This window comes from Alligator mississippiensis, chromosome 7 (genome assembly GCF_030867095.1).
Source record: "Alligator mississippiensis isolate rAllMis1 chromosome 7, rAllMis1, whole genome shotgun sequence".
Classification (NCBI taxonomy): Eukaryota; Metazoa; Chordata; order Crocodylia; family Alligatoridae; genus Alligator; species Alligator mississippiensis.
In genome coordinates, this window is record NC_081830.1 from 71,996,155 (window position 1) to 72,012,066 (window position 15,912).

The window sequence follows — 15,912 nt, forward strand, 5'->3', positions numbered from 1 at the left end:
CTACGCAGCTAATGAATCTACTCTGCAGTACACATTTCATGTAGATGTGCCTACTGAGGTGGTAATGGCAAAATACCCCATGAGCACTACACTGCAAAATCATCCCAGCATTACAAACATTTTTAGACATTATATTTATATACTTCACCAGACAAACATGCTTTCTTAGAATGCATTTCCAGTATCAGACAATGTTAATTGCTTTGTGGAGCGTATGGGGACTATTCTACCTGAAAATGTTTGGGTCTTTGATGAAAACACATATAATGCAGACCGCAGCTGGAAAAACAAACGTTTTCCTCATTTACTTACTGGATTGCAAAATTAAACCCAAGAAAAGGAAAAATCCTGCATGTATTTAAAAGAAATGAACATCTGTGAACAAAAGCCCATTTTTTAAATCCTATCTTTTGTTTGGTTGCCTTCTAAAACCAGAAAGCTTTCCTATTGAATAAAATGGGATGGTATCTCTTGAAGCCAGGATCCATTTTTTTTAGAGAACTATATATTTTCCCTATCCAGCTCCCAGCTTGCTTAAAAGGAGCTTTGGCAACTCTGTCCAGATGTTAAAATAAAAAAATAAAATTGTGGTGACTGGTACTAGTATGGTGCTTTTCAAATCCCGAAGAGCAGAAACAAGAAAATGTCTGTATAGAATAGTGATCACCTTACACAGGAGAACCTCTTCTTGTGGGCCTCACTTTAAAAGACAAGTAAACAAAATTATATGATCACAATTGTGTGTCTATTTTTTGGAGGCATATTGTATTGTGTACAAATTAGTTTTGCACAAGGTGGCCAGGTACATTCTTAACTATCTTGTCTATATCCAATGAGGCAGATTACAATGCTTCACAAATGTGATGTATAGCCACATACCCAAGATTTAAATTCTAGCCCTTATTTATCTTTCTGAGACACAGAGAAATCTTTGCTACTGTTTGCAATGAAGAGTTAATATGGCTATGGAAAACAGAACAGAATTCTGTATCGTCTCATGCATCATTATCAAAGCTTTCAGCATTTCTGTGGTACTACCTTCACCCCATGAGGCAAGAGATGTTGTGTGCAAGAGCATAAGATAGTGAAACTTTCAGGTTCTTTTCCTTCCTCCATATATACTGGGCTCTTTCATCAATTATTTCCTGAGAGCAATTTTTGAAGTACCTGTACACAGTCATACTAGCGCACTTTCTAGGAGAGTCTCTGCTCATTGTAACAAGGAGGGCGATAGAAAGTTTCTAATTCCAACATCCAACATCCTTTAATTAAGATATAGGTAGCTAGACCTGAGGCAATTCCTGCTAAATTCTTCCCATTAAGAAACAGGAATTAAGAGGAAGTATACTGTGACAAAGACGGCTGACTTTCTGCACTATTATAACAGAATGGTAGGATCCCATGGGTGAAGGGACTTATGTATTCACAGATTTCAGGAGATTTATGTTCCATCTTTTGGTAAACAGTTAGAGATCCCACTGGATTCAACATAAATTATACCCAAGCCAGAGCTTAGTGAAAATAAGAAAGGTCTTCAGGTTTTGGTCTCTGATCACAGAATTTTTATTGATGAGGCCAAAAGAAAATTACTTGACCCTTCTCCTATTAAGGAAGTGGGAAAGCTCCCATTGATTCAACCGGGAACAGGATCTATATCTGGCCTTGCTGTTGTTTTACAGTCACTTTTTATTTTCTGGAAAGGCCATCTATTTAATCAATTTTTCAGACAAAGTCAAGTAAAGTGAAGACTACTTTACTTTAATATGGGATTATCTAGCAAAAGTTGAGGCCAAGATTATCAGTGCTCAATTTGAAGAGAAAAAAAAAAACCCCAACTACAATTGTTTCACAAATGTTAACAACCTATGAAGTTCATTATAAACAAAAAAGAAGTAATATGCATACAACATAAACAAAGGTTCAAAATAACAATTTAGGAATTTTCTTACATGTTAGAATGAATGCTTTCAGCCTAAGGAAAACAAGGACATATGGTTAGAGAAAAGACTCCAAAGAAAAACATGTTTAGTTTAACAGAAGTTACATCTGGTCTCTCTTAGTGTGTGTGTATGTGTGTTAATCTGTTTAATGTACATATTTTATTCATGTTGACTCACATTGGGAATTATACATATGTGTTCTAGGTCTAATCTTCAAATACTGTAATTCTGATCAAAAGAAAAGAAAAGTACAAATCTCACATTAGCTAATGGCATGCAAGGTTAGCAACACACCCAACCTGACTCTGCAACCTGAGTGACCAGGTACTCATGTGTAGCTGAGTCAACTGGATGAGGCTTACAGCCTGAGCCCAGAGTGAAGCACCCACTTATGTCTCTCCAGCCACGTGAACCACCCTAATGATTCTGCTACCATGCCCCAACCCTATGGCTCCCTATGTGGAATCTTGTTAAATACTTGTCACAAAATGCCCACGCATGCCCAGTTATTATTATTGTGAATACAGATGTGACACCATGAGTAAGAAAGGGGCTGATATTTATTTCCTGTCTCTAGTAACATGACAGTAGCCAAAATACCATTTCATTCTTGTCCTGTGACTGCTGTAAGAAGTCAATATAGTTTGACATTGATGCCTTGCAGTACAGTGTAGAATACCTCCCAGGGAACAGACCATACTCGGTAGGGTCAGGCTCTTCAGAGAAAGGGCAACCTATGAGAAAGTACAAGAATATACTGAATTTACTAAAACACTGGCATCTTTAGTTGCATGGGATTTTTAGTTTCATATTTTATTCTGTTAAATGTAACGAAAAGGTCTGACATCTTTCTCAGATGTGTCAAAGAACATTTATTCACATACAGAGACTAGATTACTTTGGGTCATCTGTATAATCTTTTACAACATGTGTATACATTAGTAAAGTAACTGCATTTTTAGAATAAACTAGAATGGACACGTCTACATGTGTCCCCATGGCACCTTTGTTACTGTGCCTTCATTTAGTACTTCCTTTTGGATGTACTAAATGATGATGTGGTAACAGCCCATACTGCACCACGCACACCACATATGGTTACTTTTAGCTGCTATGTCACCATAGCACTGCATTATTAGTAGGGAGTGCATTGCTATCGTGACATAGCTGCGGGGTCAAGGTTTGTGACTGCTGATGCTAGAGGGTTGCTACGGCGACATAGCATCACATGTAGACATGCCCAATCCAAGAACAAAATGACGTCACCCATTTCTTTCATGATTGCTCCAACTCCTGATCTTGGCAAACAATGAAAGGTGATACAGTAAAACTGCAAATTAATTAACAATAAGGTCTTTACTGATGTATTTTGGTAATGAAGGGCTGTGACCAAAGTGGACAAAACAGGTCTAATAATCACACTCTATCACTATGGGCTCATTCAGTTAATTATGAAAGACTGATGTGGGTAGATATATAGACACTGTGCATTTTAAGGATCCCCTTTCAAAAGACACATTCTTTTTTTTTAATTAATAATGACAAAGTGGGCACCATTTCCCAAGAAAGTGCAAAATTACTTGAAAATAATATAGTTTCCATATTCGATTTACAATGTTACTTTCCTCCTCCAAGGTTTTCAGTGCAATTATATGTTCATTACTCTGGAAGAGTCAGAAAACAAGCAAGCTGCAGCTTCTAATGATGCTTTCATAGCAGCAAGAAGAACTATGAAAAAAAGCATTTAACACATTTCATCTCTTCCTCTATTCAGGCTCTCTTTCATTTCCAGAGGCTGTTGTGATGAGAATTTGGATGCTATCCAGTTTGGATTTATATAAGAAGCAGTAAAGGAGATAATGGCAGAAGTATATACTTTCTCTACATATGAATTCAGATCATCCCTAATGCTTGGTCATTTTTTGACGGACACGAGACAAAGCAAAAGTAGACATTCTCAGTCATATTTTATGACATTCAATGAAGCCCTGCTGAGTCTCCTTATATCCAGCTTAGCTGTTTCAGATTTTCCTTTTATTATTATTTGGCCATTTTCCCTGCTCTGCTATCTGGCTACAAAATCCTGACTCAGAGTATCTAAAAGCGATTCTTTCTATGTTTGAACAGAAATGTATACCATTCCTTTGTACTGTCATGTTGCCACCTTAACAAGCTGAAAATATGTATGTGAGAACTGAAGATGTTTCAGGATCAGAGGAAAAGTCGGTTACCAATTTATTACTGAGACCAACTTCCTTGACAACTCATAAAAGCTAAATGTGACCCCACTGGGGTTACTTTTACTAGGTAGAAGTCGTTTTCCTTCCCCTTTATGACACTGCCTTTATTACTAGTATTATTCTCAAATCCCTAATTAGAGAGCATAACATCATTACATAAGACTTTTATTTTTAGACTCAGATGCACAGATATATATACTATGGTTTGCCTCTGAGCAGGTGTGTTAAAGTGATAAGACAGAGCAATGATTCGATTCCCTGCCCATTTCCAATGGAGTAGTATTTTACCAACTGGCAGGCCAACATTTTCCCCCTTAGCCTTTGAGATTTCCTTGCACCTTATGTGTTCAGTTGAAGAGAAGAGGATAAAGCATCTTCTGTTGCTTTCCTCATTAAGCAATGCTGATCTCTTTTTTTATCATAGTCAAAGGAGTGAGGAACATGATCTGGGAAATGAGCTCATATCAAACTTCAGTTTCTAAAAAAAAAAATACCCTTTCCCATTGAAAGATATAAGAGTAAAGTGGATTTAGGCAAAAAATTAAAATGTGGAAGCTTAAAGTTACGGTAGTGTTAGAGTGATGTAGCCATAATGTCCAGGAAACATGTGAGATGCAAGTACCGACTTAGACAAGTTTTTGAATGCAGCGCATAAGAGGTAAATGTTTTTAGAAAGTGAAGCTTAATATGAGCTCATTTCCCATGGTGTGTTACTCACTTCCTTGATTACGATGAAGAGGCATCAGCCCTGTTTAATGAGGAAAACAAGAGACCTGAAGAACAATGTGTTGCATTGGAAAACTTGTCTCACATCTATCCAAACCATGAGGTTGAGTCAATAAAAAAATATCACCTACAAAAATCCTCGTCTCTCGCAAGCTTACAGTTAGGAGGAAGGGATCAGAACTTGTGGTAGGGGTGATATCTTTTATTAGACCAACTAGAATATATATATTCTAGTTGGTCTAATATATATATTCTCTCTCTCTCTCTCTCTCTCTCTATATATATATGGTCTAGTTATATATATATATAAATTGCAAGCTTTCAGACACAAGCACCATTCATCAAGCATAGGAGAAATTATTGTAAAGTTCTCCCAGATAAAAATGAAAGTTCATATTTCATAGGAGAGTTAAAGGTGTGGTAAAACCTCCTGTTTAGCACAGTTCATTTTATGCAGGTTAGGCTCAGAGAAAAAGTTGGAATAGTCTGTTTACTGTGAAGTTGTTTGCTGGCAAACAGGACGTAGTCATATTCCCTTCTGGTTATGATGTTTTGTATTTCACAGAAAAGTAAAAAGATGGAATGCTTTTCTGGGGAGGGATGTCTTAATGTAATGGGGAGGTATCTCTGTGCTCTGTGATGATGCAAATTACCTTGACCAAAGGCAGGAGCAGGATACCTAAGCTTAAAGTTAGACATTTATATCCATATTTTAGTTACCTAAATAGGTTATTTGTTTTTTTCAGAACTGTATCAAAGGCTCTTTTAAAGTTTAAAAAATATGGTTCTTGACAAATCTGAATAACTGAAATAAGTTTAATCTTGACTATAACAAAAAGTAAGTACTTTATACTATAACCAGTACAACCTGCACCCTCCCCTTATTCAAGGCAGAGGCTAGAGAGACATAATTTTGAGGGGCTGGAGAGGTCTGTATTTCAGTGAAACTGGGTTTTACTTTTAAGGCACAATCTGGCCTTATATATGAACAATTTAGAAAAGATTCCTGTTTGTTTTTTTTCATTTGCAGTCTATATTTCACAGCTCTGAAGTCAATGAACAAGTTTTATGGCAGCTCTGGTAAAGTGAAGCTCTCCAATTAGAACATAGTTGTAAAACATACAGTAATATTTCCCCCCTGCTTCCAGGCAGTGACTTTTGGCCATGTCAGTTATAACTAGCTCAAAAAAAAAAAAAAAAGATTGTTTAACAAATCCAAAGAGAGTTATAAAGCTATACAATCCCAGAAGGATTTCAGACAAGTTTATTCTGTTCAGATCAGTTTGCATTTATACCAAGTCTTTGGTGACCTGAATTTGGCTCAGCTATGTGAAAGGTAGAGGAAAGGAATGCTGGTATATTTAAGGGATCTTGTTGCAGCATGACTGAGAGAGAAATAATTCCATGATGGCTGCACAGAGGATTAATGCTACCAGTTTATATTCCTGTAAGCATCTTAGGGCAAGTTTTGAACAAATAAGTAAATAAATAAGAGAAGTAGAAGCAAGTAATAATATTAGTCAGAAGCTTTTTTTTTTTTAACTAAGTACTCCCAGGTAAATCTAATTAATTGTGCAATTAACTGGTGGTTTAATTTTGATTGGAAAAGAAGCAGCCATCTGGAAGTTAGTTCTCTAGTTTATTTGACAACTCTACATTAGGACAAGGAGAACTTCCTGAACCAAGAAAGAAATATAATTCTCCAATGGTAGTCTTTTATATTGATTTTGATACTGGAATATATTCAAGATATCAAGAAACCTCCCTGGAACTGGTTCTACATTGTCAGAGCAGGGCCATCCAACGTATGGGCAACTGGGGGCCACAGAGGCTGTAGTCCCAGGCCTGTGCATGGCATGAGCTGCAGACCGAGGGCCACTCGCTGCATGGACAGTCTCCTCCTGTGCTGTCTCCTACCATGTGGACAGCTTAGCATGCCTCTCCCTCCCCCAGTGCTCACACGAGATGCAGCTTAACTCCCACCTCCCTTTCTGGCTGTGTGTGCCATGTGGGAACCCCACTTCACCCCTGCAGCACAGGCAGCCCTGCTATCCTATGCCATATGTTAACCACCTCCTCCCCCAGCCCACCTGCAGTGCAGGCACCCTGGTTCCTTACTTTCCCTCCAGCCCCCTCCCCTGCCAACCACATAGCATAGGCACCCTGGCACTCTCACTGCACCACCTCATGCCACCCCACAGCAGTAGGGGCAGGAAGAAGAAGCTGAAGGAGGGTAAAGGAGCCCGAAGAACCTGGTTTGCAGTGGTGAGGGTGGAGGGAATGGCACCCATGCCAGGAGCACATGGACAGCATGACAACCTAAATAATATGAAATACTATACTATGCCCCAGATATGCAGAGAATGAGATGAGTAACCTGAATATCTTCCTGACAAGATATTTCATCCTTACTGGACAGTCTGCTTTGCTATATACCCAGAATACTATATTGCATTCATACATGTTCAGAACAGCTGAATTGACTGTCTTCAAGCCTAGCTTTATGCTGCTAAACTCAGGAAATAAGCTGTCCATGACTCCAGCAAATGTTTGTACTTTTTTTTATTACCCTGGGATTAATTGAAGTGCAAAGGTTTGGCTAGAAATGTAAGAAGTAGTTTGTAAATTCCTCAAAGAGGAAAAATGGTATATAGCTGCTGCTTAAAAATATAATTAGTGCCATAGTGTAACAAAATATGAGCTAGTCATTATCTTACTGAGATCCCAATGAATTCAAGATGAAATATTCTCAGCTCATTTTCCACAAAGATGGTGGTGTTGGTATATCAAAAGCAATATACATGAAAAATGAATTCTAAGATAAGGCAGAACTAAAATAGTGATTCTGAAAATATCCATGTTTTAAAAGCCTTCAACTCTGACACTCCACAACCACAACTTGGTTTCAGGAGCAGATCCAAAACTGAAAGGGACCAATTGTCCAGTTCCAACTTTACATGGCTAATATCTTATACGAACAATGGTGAAAATCACAATCGGGTAACTGATCATGAAAAGGATGCAAGGAACTTGTGAGGTCAGTTTCTCTCATTAGATTTCCACCATACATTTCTCCAGGCTCTTGAGAAGAGATCACAGATTCAGTACCTCTGAATTTAAATCCAATCCAACACCTTAATCAAATCTAAGCTGCAAATAAGTTGTGTTGGCAATGTGAGCCAGCTTCTAGTCCACCGATTAGGTGTGTAAGTGGACTTTGCCACCGAAGTGTGATACTATTCTCCCCTTCTCCAGTCCTTGGATATCCAATAATGCACCTATTTTTGTAACAACCACTGTTTTATCCTTAAGACTAAGTCATAGAAAGCAGTTAGGAGGAGGAGTATTCACCTGTCTTTTGTATTAACAATTTTTCATGGACCTGAGCAGAGGGAATAGAAATACTCTTAGGTGCGTAAGCCTACTTACATACCTGTAGGAGGTTGCCACCTCACATCTTCTTGACCAGGCTTTGTCCATTCCCTAAGCATCTCTCAGCTAGCCTTAGAGATGTTTTTCACCCTGCTGGCCCTTGCTGCCTAGAGTACCTTCCAGCCTGCTCCGGTTATAGACTAAACCGTCCTTCACCAAACAAAGTGAGCAAACAAAGGAACCTTATTATCCTGGACCTTGAGAAGGGTCTGCTGTGGCTTCTAGTTTCCTTTCATAGGTTTGTTCTTCTAGCACAGAAGATTCCTACCTCTGGTGCTTTTCCTTCACTCTCCTCCTGTGGTTCTGCCTACTGGGCTTTTTAATTCCTAGCGCCACATCCTCATTAACCTTCCCGCAGTTGCAGCCCTTTAGTTTAACTAGCTGCCTTCTCTTAAGGCAACAGGCCACCCTGTTACATACCTCCCCCCTCAAGGGTGAAGTCAGAGACTCATGTCTTTCAAATTTAACCCCCCTCCTTCATGGGAAAAGAAGTCTGCATTCAAATATGCGGTCCCAGGTTGCTGGCATATCTTGAATGCATATGGCTACAAAGCCAGGTACCAATGCACGAACTTGAAGTTGGTATCCTGAATTGCCTTCAACCAGGTTAGAGGTGCATGGTCCATCAGGACACCAGTGTGAAGATGACTCTTAGGATGTAACAGCATACAGCATTGACTGCCCACTTTATAGTGAGGTATTCTTTTCAATGACTGAATACTTCTGCTCTTGGAGTACTTTGTATTTACAGGATTAAGGTGTTCAGCATCCTCAAAGTTCTGCGAAAGAACAGCTCCAAGGCCCCTCTCTGTCTATAAAATGAACTGGCATTCACAATCTGGGCTGAGAAATACAGCCAGGTATTGTGCATAATATCCTTTTAATGTCTCCAAATGCATATTAATCTGTTGGGGTCCACTGTACTACCTGTGGTACCATGTTGTGTAGCTAGTCAGGGGGGCAGTTGTAGTAGAAAAGTGTAGAATAAATCATTGATAATAACTAGCTAGTACAAGAAGAATTTCAATTACATTTTTGTTTTGGGCACTGGGGTTTCTATTTAAGACCTCTCTTTGTCAGTAAGGGCCTTTATCTCCCTGTTACCCAAATGTAGCCTAAATATTTTCCCTTCACACAGCCGAATCTACATTTTGTTGAGCTGGCTGCAAGACCTGTGGTTTGAAGTGTCTGTAGTAGGGGTGCACCGATCAAGATTTTTTTCTCCGATACGGATGGCTGATTATTAACCATCCATATCACCCAATAGGATCCAATTGCCGATATGCAGCATGGCAGCTGGAGTGCAGCCTGGCCAGTAAGTCTGTGGGAGGGAAGGGACATGGGGGGCTGATTGAGGCCCCCATGGGGAGGGAGGGAATGGGGCTTAGGATAGGGAAGGGGCAGGTGCTGCCCAGCCAGGGCAGGGTGGGACAAGGGACAGAGTCACAGGTGGCTCATCCAGGGGGCATGGAGGTGGGGAGGGGCGTGGCACTTCTATATGGACCCCTCTCCCACCTACCCTGAGCACAGCCCCAGCCAAGCCTTCCTGCTGGGAAGAGGCTGGCACAGCTCCTGTCCCCAAACTTGCAGTGGGCAGCCTGCCCTTGCCCCACGCACATATCTGGAGGGGGCACAAGCTCCCCTGTGCCTCCCCTGGGGGTGCATGCAGAGTCACCTCAGCCCCTTGCAGCCCCCGGATGAGCTGTCCACAGCTCCATCTTGCACCCTACCCCACCTGGCAGGGTAGTGCCTGCACCTGTGTCTGCCCTTGCCTCAGCCCCATCTCTCACTGTGGGAGGGCCTCAATCTTCCCTCCCCACCCCCTTTCCCTCCCCCACAAACTTACTGGCCAGACACTGCTCTCCAAGCTGCCGGGCTGCACTCCTGGTAGCATGCATGCTGCGGCTGCGTGCATGCACACAGCATTTATTGGTGACATTATCGGCTACACCAGCCAAAAAAGGCTGATTGACGATAGTGTCAATTTTCCTTTTATCAGTGCCAATCCAATATGGACCAATGCACCTCTAGACTATAGTATTGACTTTTTGGAAATGTTCTCCCCAGGTGCTCATGAATATAACTACTTTATCCAAATATGCAGTGGCATATTCACAATGTGGTTGTAGTACTTTATCAGTTAGCCATTAAATCTGAAAGGGAGGATCTGGAACTGAGACAACCTCCATGGTGTTGCAAATGCCTTAAGCTCTTGGGATTCTGGGGTTAGGGAAATCTGCCAGTATGCCTTTGTTAAATCTAATATAGGTATATACTTAGCCTTCCCAAGCCACTGCAGTAATTTACCAATTTGAGGCACAGGATAAGCAGCAATTGTGACACCACATTTAGTTGTCAAAAGTCCATATGGAATTGGATTGTCCTGTCCAGTTTGGACACTAGGATGATTGGGCTACTCCGCTCACTGGAGGGTTCTTCAATTACCTGCCATGTCCAGCATGCTTTGTATGTCCTTTCTTACAGTCTCCTGCAAGCGCTCAGGAACCCTGAAGAGCCTCTTCTGTATTGGGCATCCAGGCTTTAACACAAAGTGGTGAGCAATTAAAGTGGTACATTCCAGGTTTATCAATGAAGACATCTGGGAAGTCCTTCACCAAACAATGGAACCTTATCAGCCTGGACCCTGAGATGGGTCTGCTGTGGCATCCAGCTTCCTTTCCCAGGTTTGTCCTCATTCTAGCTCAGACAATTCCTACCTCTAGTGCTTCTTCTTCACTCCTCCCCTGTGGTTTTGCCTACTGGGCTTTTTGATTCTTAGGGCCACACCGTAATTAGCCTTCCCATAGCTATAGCCCTTTGGTTTAACTTGCTGCCTTCCCTAAAGGGTACTGGCCACCCTGTTACAATGTCTAACAGGTCAAAGTGAATCTCAGTTGATTCACTCTACACTTGATATTCAGTGCCAAAGATAGATCCTGCCTAAACCTCCCACTAGAACAAAGGAGCAAGATTTGACCATTTGTACTGACAAGGATCAAACATGTTCAATGCTTACAATAGTATGAGTGAATCCTTTGCCCTGGGATGGTTTACATCAGATGGAGAAAGGAAAATACACATAGAAGGTCAAGTCACTATTTGACGTTAGTGTCAAGCTTATTTTTCAATGTGGACAGTGCAGGACAAAGAATGTCCACATTTAAGGCCTTTTTTGAAATATCCATCACATACACCAAATAGCTATATTTAAAAGTGGTACCAGATGTCTTTGTAATAGGAAGCGCACAACTCCCCTGCTAAATTTTCACTGAAGTCATTGGCTAAAAGAACTAAAGATGGCTTACTGAAGAAAAATAGAGGCTTTTGTCATGCATTCACATTACTGTTTACAACAAAAAATACATTGTAAATCCTTCAGGCTAATATTCTCATATTCCTATATATTGTTTTAATACCTCACTAGACTAATGATCCTAATTTTTTCTGCCATGCAAATTTAAATCTATTCAAATGAATAGATAGTAGATACTGTACACGTTTTATAGATTTAGATCTGGTAAGAACTGCTATTTTATTGCAAGGTTGTTAGATATACTTTGCTGCACAATTTTAATGCTACTGGGTTTATAAAGGCACTTTTTCTATTAATAGTATTACCACTGCATACAAGAACTATTCAATTGATTTTAAATATAATCCATTTCCCTACTAAATAGTTCATGTTCAGAATTTGGCTAGTTAAATTGGTAGATGAAGAAAAGGTAACTGGCATTTTGGGATTATTTGGGGGTTCTAGTTTTTTACCTTTTAAATAAAGTAAGCAAGAGCAATGAATACATTGTTGATAACAAGATAATGTTTAAAAAATTATGTGGAGTTAGCAATTGTGAGACAAGTTCTGCTCAGAGCTATATTGCTCTAAATCTAAAATAGCTCAATTGACCTTAATAGATTTTACTGACTTCCAGATTCACACAAATCTAAAAGATAGCTAATTTTGGGCTTGCATCTATATTTATACTTGTTAATGTAGGCCAGGTTATGAGATTACTAGCTGTGGCAGCATCCTTTTGAAAAAAGTAGACAAGATAGATAATTTATTGGGCCAGTAAGTAATTTGTATATATGTGTTCAGGGTGCCTGGTGTTTCTCTACAATCTAAAAGTTCTTTGTGGTTTTCAAGAAGCAGAATTTGAAGTGGGCTATTCCTTTATCTACCTCCAAATTATTTATTTCCCTACACCATAGTGACAGCATAAAAGCCTACAGCAAAATGGTGTCTTCAGTCATGGATGCATATAGGGAGAAAAATGGGATATTTACTTACAGTTGTGGCTTTGTCGTCTGTGTAGTGAAGCTTTGCTGACCAGGCCAGCTGGCCTCAAGAATTTATTTTCTTTCTCATACCAAATAGGCTTAGCCTTATACACATGTGCTTACTTTTAAAGTAAAGAATATAATTTAATAAAATGTACGTTACCTTTCTTAGTCAGTTGTGCAATGAACAAGATCAGTCACAAGCATTGGTGTTGTGTGCAATAACATTCAATCCTGTTTGTCAGCTGGGAAAAAATACATAGACCAGTTGGAGGTCTCAAAAAACCTGGTCTGAAACTGTGCTCACAGCTGTATACATCGGAAAGAAAGCTATCCCTTAGGAAGAAAAGGTAATTGTATGGTTAAGTTACCCAACTGGGTCTCTGGAGTTCTCATTTTAGTTCCCAGCTTTCTTAAAGTAAGATATTGGGAAAATTACTTAAATTACATGATAGCAGTTCCTTATTTTTCCCATTTAAGATCTATGAAGAAAGGAGCGTTCCCTTTCCATATCTGAACAGTGTTCAGTCTTGGTTCAGGCTTATAGGTTGTGCTGTGACCTAGGCAAGAAATAATAATATAGCATTTTTAAGTATCTTTTTTTGTCCAAAACCAGCTTCCTTCATAGTTCTAAAGAAGAATTTGAAGTGGGCTGTTCCTGTATCTACCTGCAAATTATTTTCTCTGCCTCCACAATGACAACTCTTACATGAAACTTTAATGAATTCAACCTAGAAAGGTTACCTGGAGGTAAAGACTGTGGGTTCAGTCTTGCAAAGAGGTTGAATATCTTCTGGGAATTTACAGTTCTCAATATCTGTGAGGTAGCACTTAGTGGAGGTAGTAATAACTACTTCCTCAAGACTGAACTCCATCACTTAGCTGCTGCCAGTACCTAAATTAGCTAGTTTAAACCTAACTTGGGTATGACTACACCATCCTGTAATCACAATAATGACCATAAGACAGACATGACTATAGTCAGATAAGAGTATTTGATACCTGAAACAATGTAAGCAATGTAATCTGAAAATAGTTGTATGGCTATAGAGCTGGTGGCTTTTACAATTAGAAAGCAAATAGAATGTGCAGAGGAGAGGACCTGCTGCAAAATAGCCTTGCTAGGAATGGGATCCATTCCAAGTTTTGCTTTTTGGCCTTTGGGTTTTAATCTACCTGTTGACTTTCTCACTTACTGTTTCTGTGGAGAAGTGGTAACCAGGTTAGGATACAGTATTCAGTCCTTCTGTCCATTTATTCCTTTTCTAGCTAACAACTAGCTACTTTTGTAATACAGATTTCCTGGGCCCAAGACTTAGAAGTAGACCCAACCTCTGTTGTGTTTTTAAACACATGATCAAGTCAAATAAGTCTTAGGAACTTGAAAGGACTCTGTATGTTTGTGTGATTCCCTGATTTGCTCATTTCATTTTGCTTTTTTCCATTTCATTTCTAATTAACGTCAAATATCTCCTCCTCCTCTTTATTAAATGTTATTTGTGTACAATATTCTCCCATTAAGAACAACAATGCGTTATCATGGCACGACAGAATCTGCCTATAGTAGAATTCTCTTGAAACCATTGATGAGTCCAGAAATAATATATGAATCGTTACTTTATCAGGTTTCATGTGTTTTTTTATCTTTGTATGAAGCAAGTTTTATCTAACAGGGTTTTTGTTTTGCTTTATTTTGTTTATCCCTTAATATGTAATTCTTTGGAGAACGTTATGTCCAATAAAATCTTTTAGTTCAAAGACGAAATTCATTGGATCAATTTGCCAATCCCCCTGATCTTCAAGAAATCTTTTTAATTCAATAAAAAAATCTCATTTTTCTTCCTCATTTAAGTTTTTGAGTCTCATTATTTGTCTCTTCTCCAATGCTTTGCCTAAAAACAACTCTTCAGAGTGCTATGCAGCACTGAAAGCAACAATCTAAACTATTTAATGCAACAGTGTTTCTGTCTTCTTTGATCCATATTGCTTTTTCTGAGCAATCGTAATCTATGATGTTTCCAGTTTCACATCTTTATTGAAGCTGCACATTAATCCAAAGGCTTCAGGGATTTTGGGGCTTTAATAATTCCTTAATCTCCTTGGGTCAGATTCCGATGACTGCGTAAATCTGATGTAATTTTATTGGACTCAGTGGAGTTATTTTAATGAATGCATTATTGTATCTGAAATCAGAATTGGTAAAGAAAGAGCAATTGTTCATTGTTCATTAAATTCCACCTTGTGATGAATCTGTTGGAGCTGAACTCCTCTGAGATCTGCTTCCTAATAATCTATTTAACTGACAAAAAAGGCCCATTTTCCAATCAGCTCAGTGGAATACAGACCAACAATGCACAACCGACACTTCACAAAAAGGAAAATGAAAAAAATGTATTCACGTATGGTAACAAACTACTGCCCCGTTAAGATTTATGTTTGTCTTTATGCCACATACTGTTGAAAATTGAAATTTTCTGTTTAAATTTAACAATTTAACTTAATTCTTTCAGGAAAAAGTCCCTGATTTGGAATGATCAGAATTGTCTCCTCCTGACTATGTTTGGGACAACAAAGAAGAAATGGGCCCTGGATAACTGAGCCAAGGTTTACATTGAGCCAAGCATATGCCCAGACAGAACTTTAAAGAACCAAAAAATGCATGAATGTGCTCTATGGGTGATCTCATATAATAATCAATAAAGTTCAGTATACCGCATAACTGTAGTCATTTTCAGTATCCTCATTTTTATTCTGACAAATTATTTGGTCCACTAAGTTTGCAGTAGCAATATTTCCAACATAGCAATATATTCCAATGTATCAATCACTATTCCAAAATACCAATTTACTCTACATAGCCACAAGAGACACTAGGCGTGTCTACATAGCAGACTTCAGTGTAGTGCAGAGATACCCAAGCTAATTTTAAATGCATTTGTTTGGGTATTCCTAGAAGTTTAGCTTCGGTAGGATAGAGCTCAGTGGGCGCATCTGCACATCAAATTAATATGGCTGGATAAACTCTGGCACAATTGGTGCCAGAGTTTATTGCTGCTAGGTGCAGTGTTACATATGCACCTGGGACAGCAGCATGTTGAGCTGGGGCAAAGCAGTCTCAGCTGGTAGGAGGCCCCAGGGGTGAGCCTGCCAGCCCAGGACTACTCCAACTCACCTCAGGGTGCTGTGGAGGGGCTGGCTGGGGCATGAGGGTGCTCTAGTGAGGGAATGGCCAGTGGCCAGCCCCCCACAATGAAGCACCCTTGCGCCCCAGCCAGCCCCCATCAGCATCTGTGGTG

The 15,912-nt window shown here is 39.5% G+C and overlaps 1 long non-coding RNA gene across 5 annotated transcripts in view; it reads left to right on the forward strand.

Moving 5' to 3' along the window:
• LOC132251443 (uncharacterized) overlaps window positions 1-15,340 on the forward strand; it is a 111,134-nt gene extending 95,794 nt beyond the window's left edge. For 3 of the 5 annotated variants that reach the window (XR_009463506.1, XR_009463507.1, XR_009463508.1), the window contains 2 exons: window positions 10,823-11,022; window positions 15,127-15,340. This is a non-coding gene — a long non-coding RNA (uncharacterized LOC132251443). The other 2 variants (XR_009463513.1, XR_009463509.1) reach the window with 2 other exon arrangements.
• Window positions 15,341-15,912: the final 572 nt, after the last annotated feature.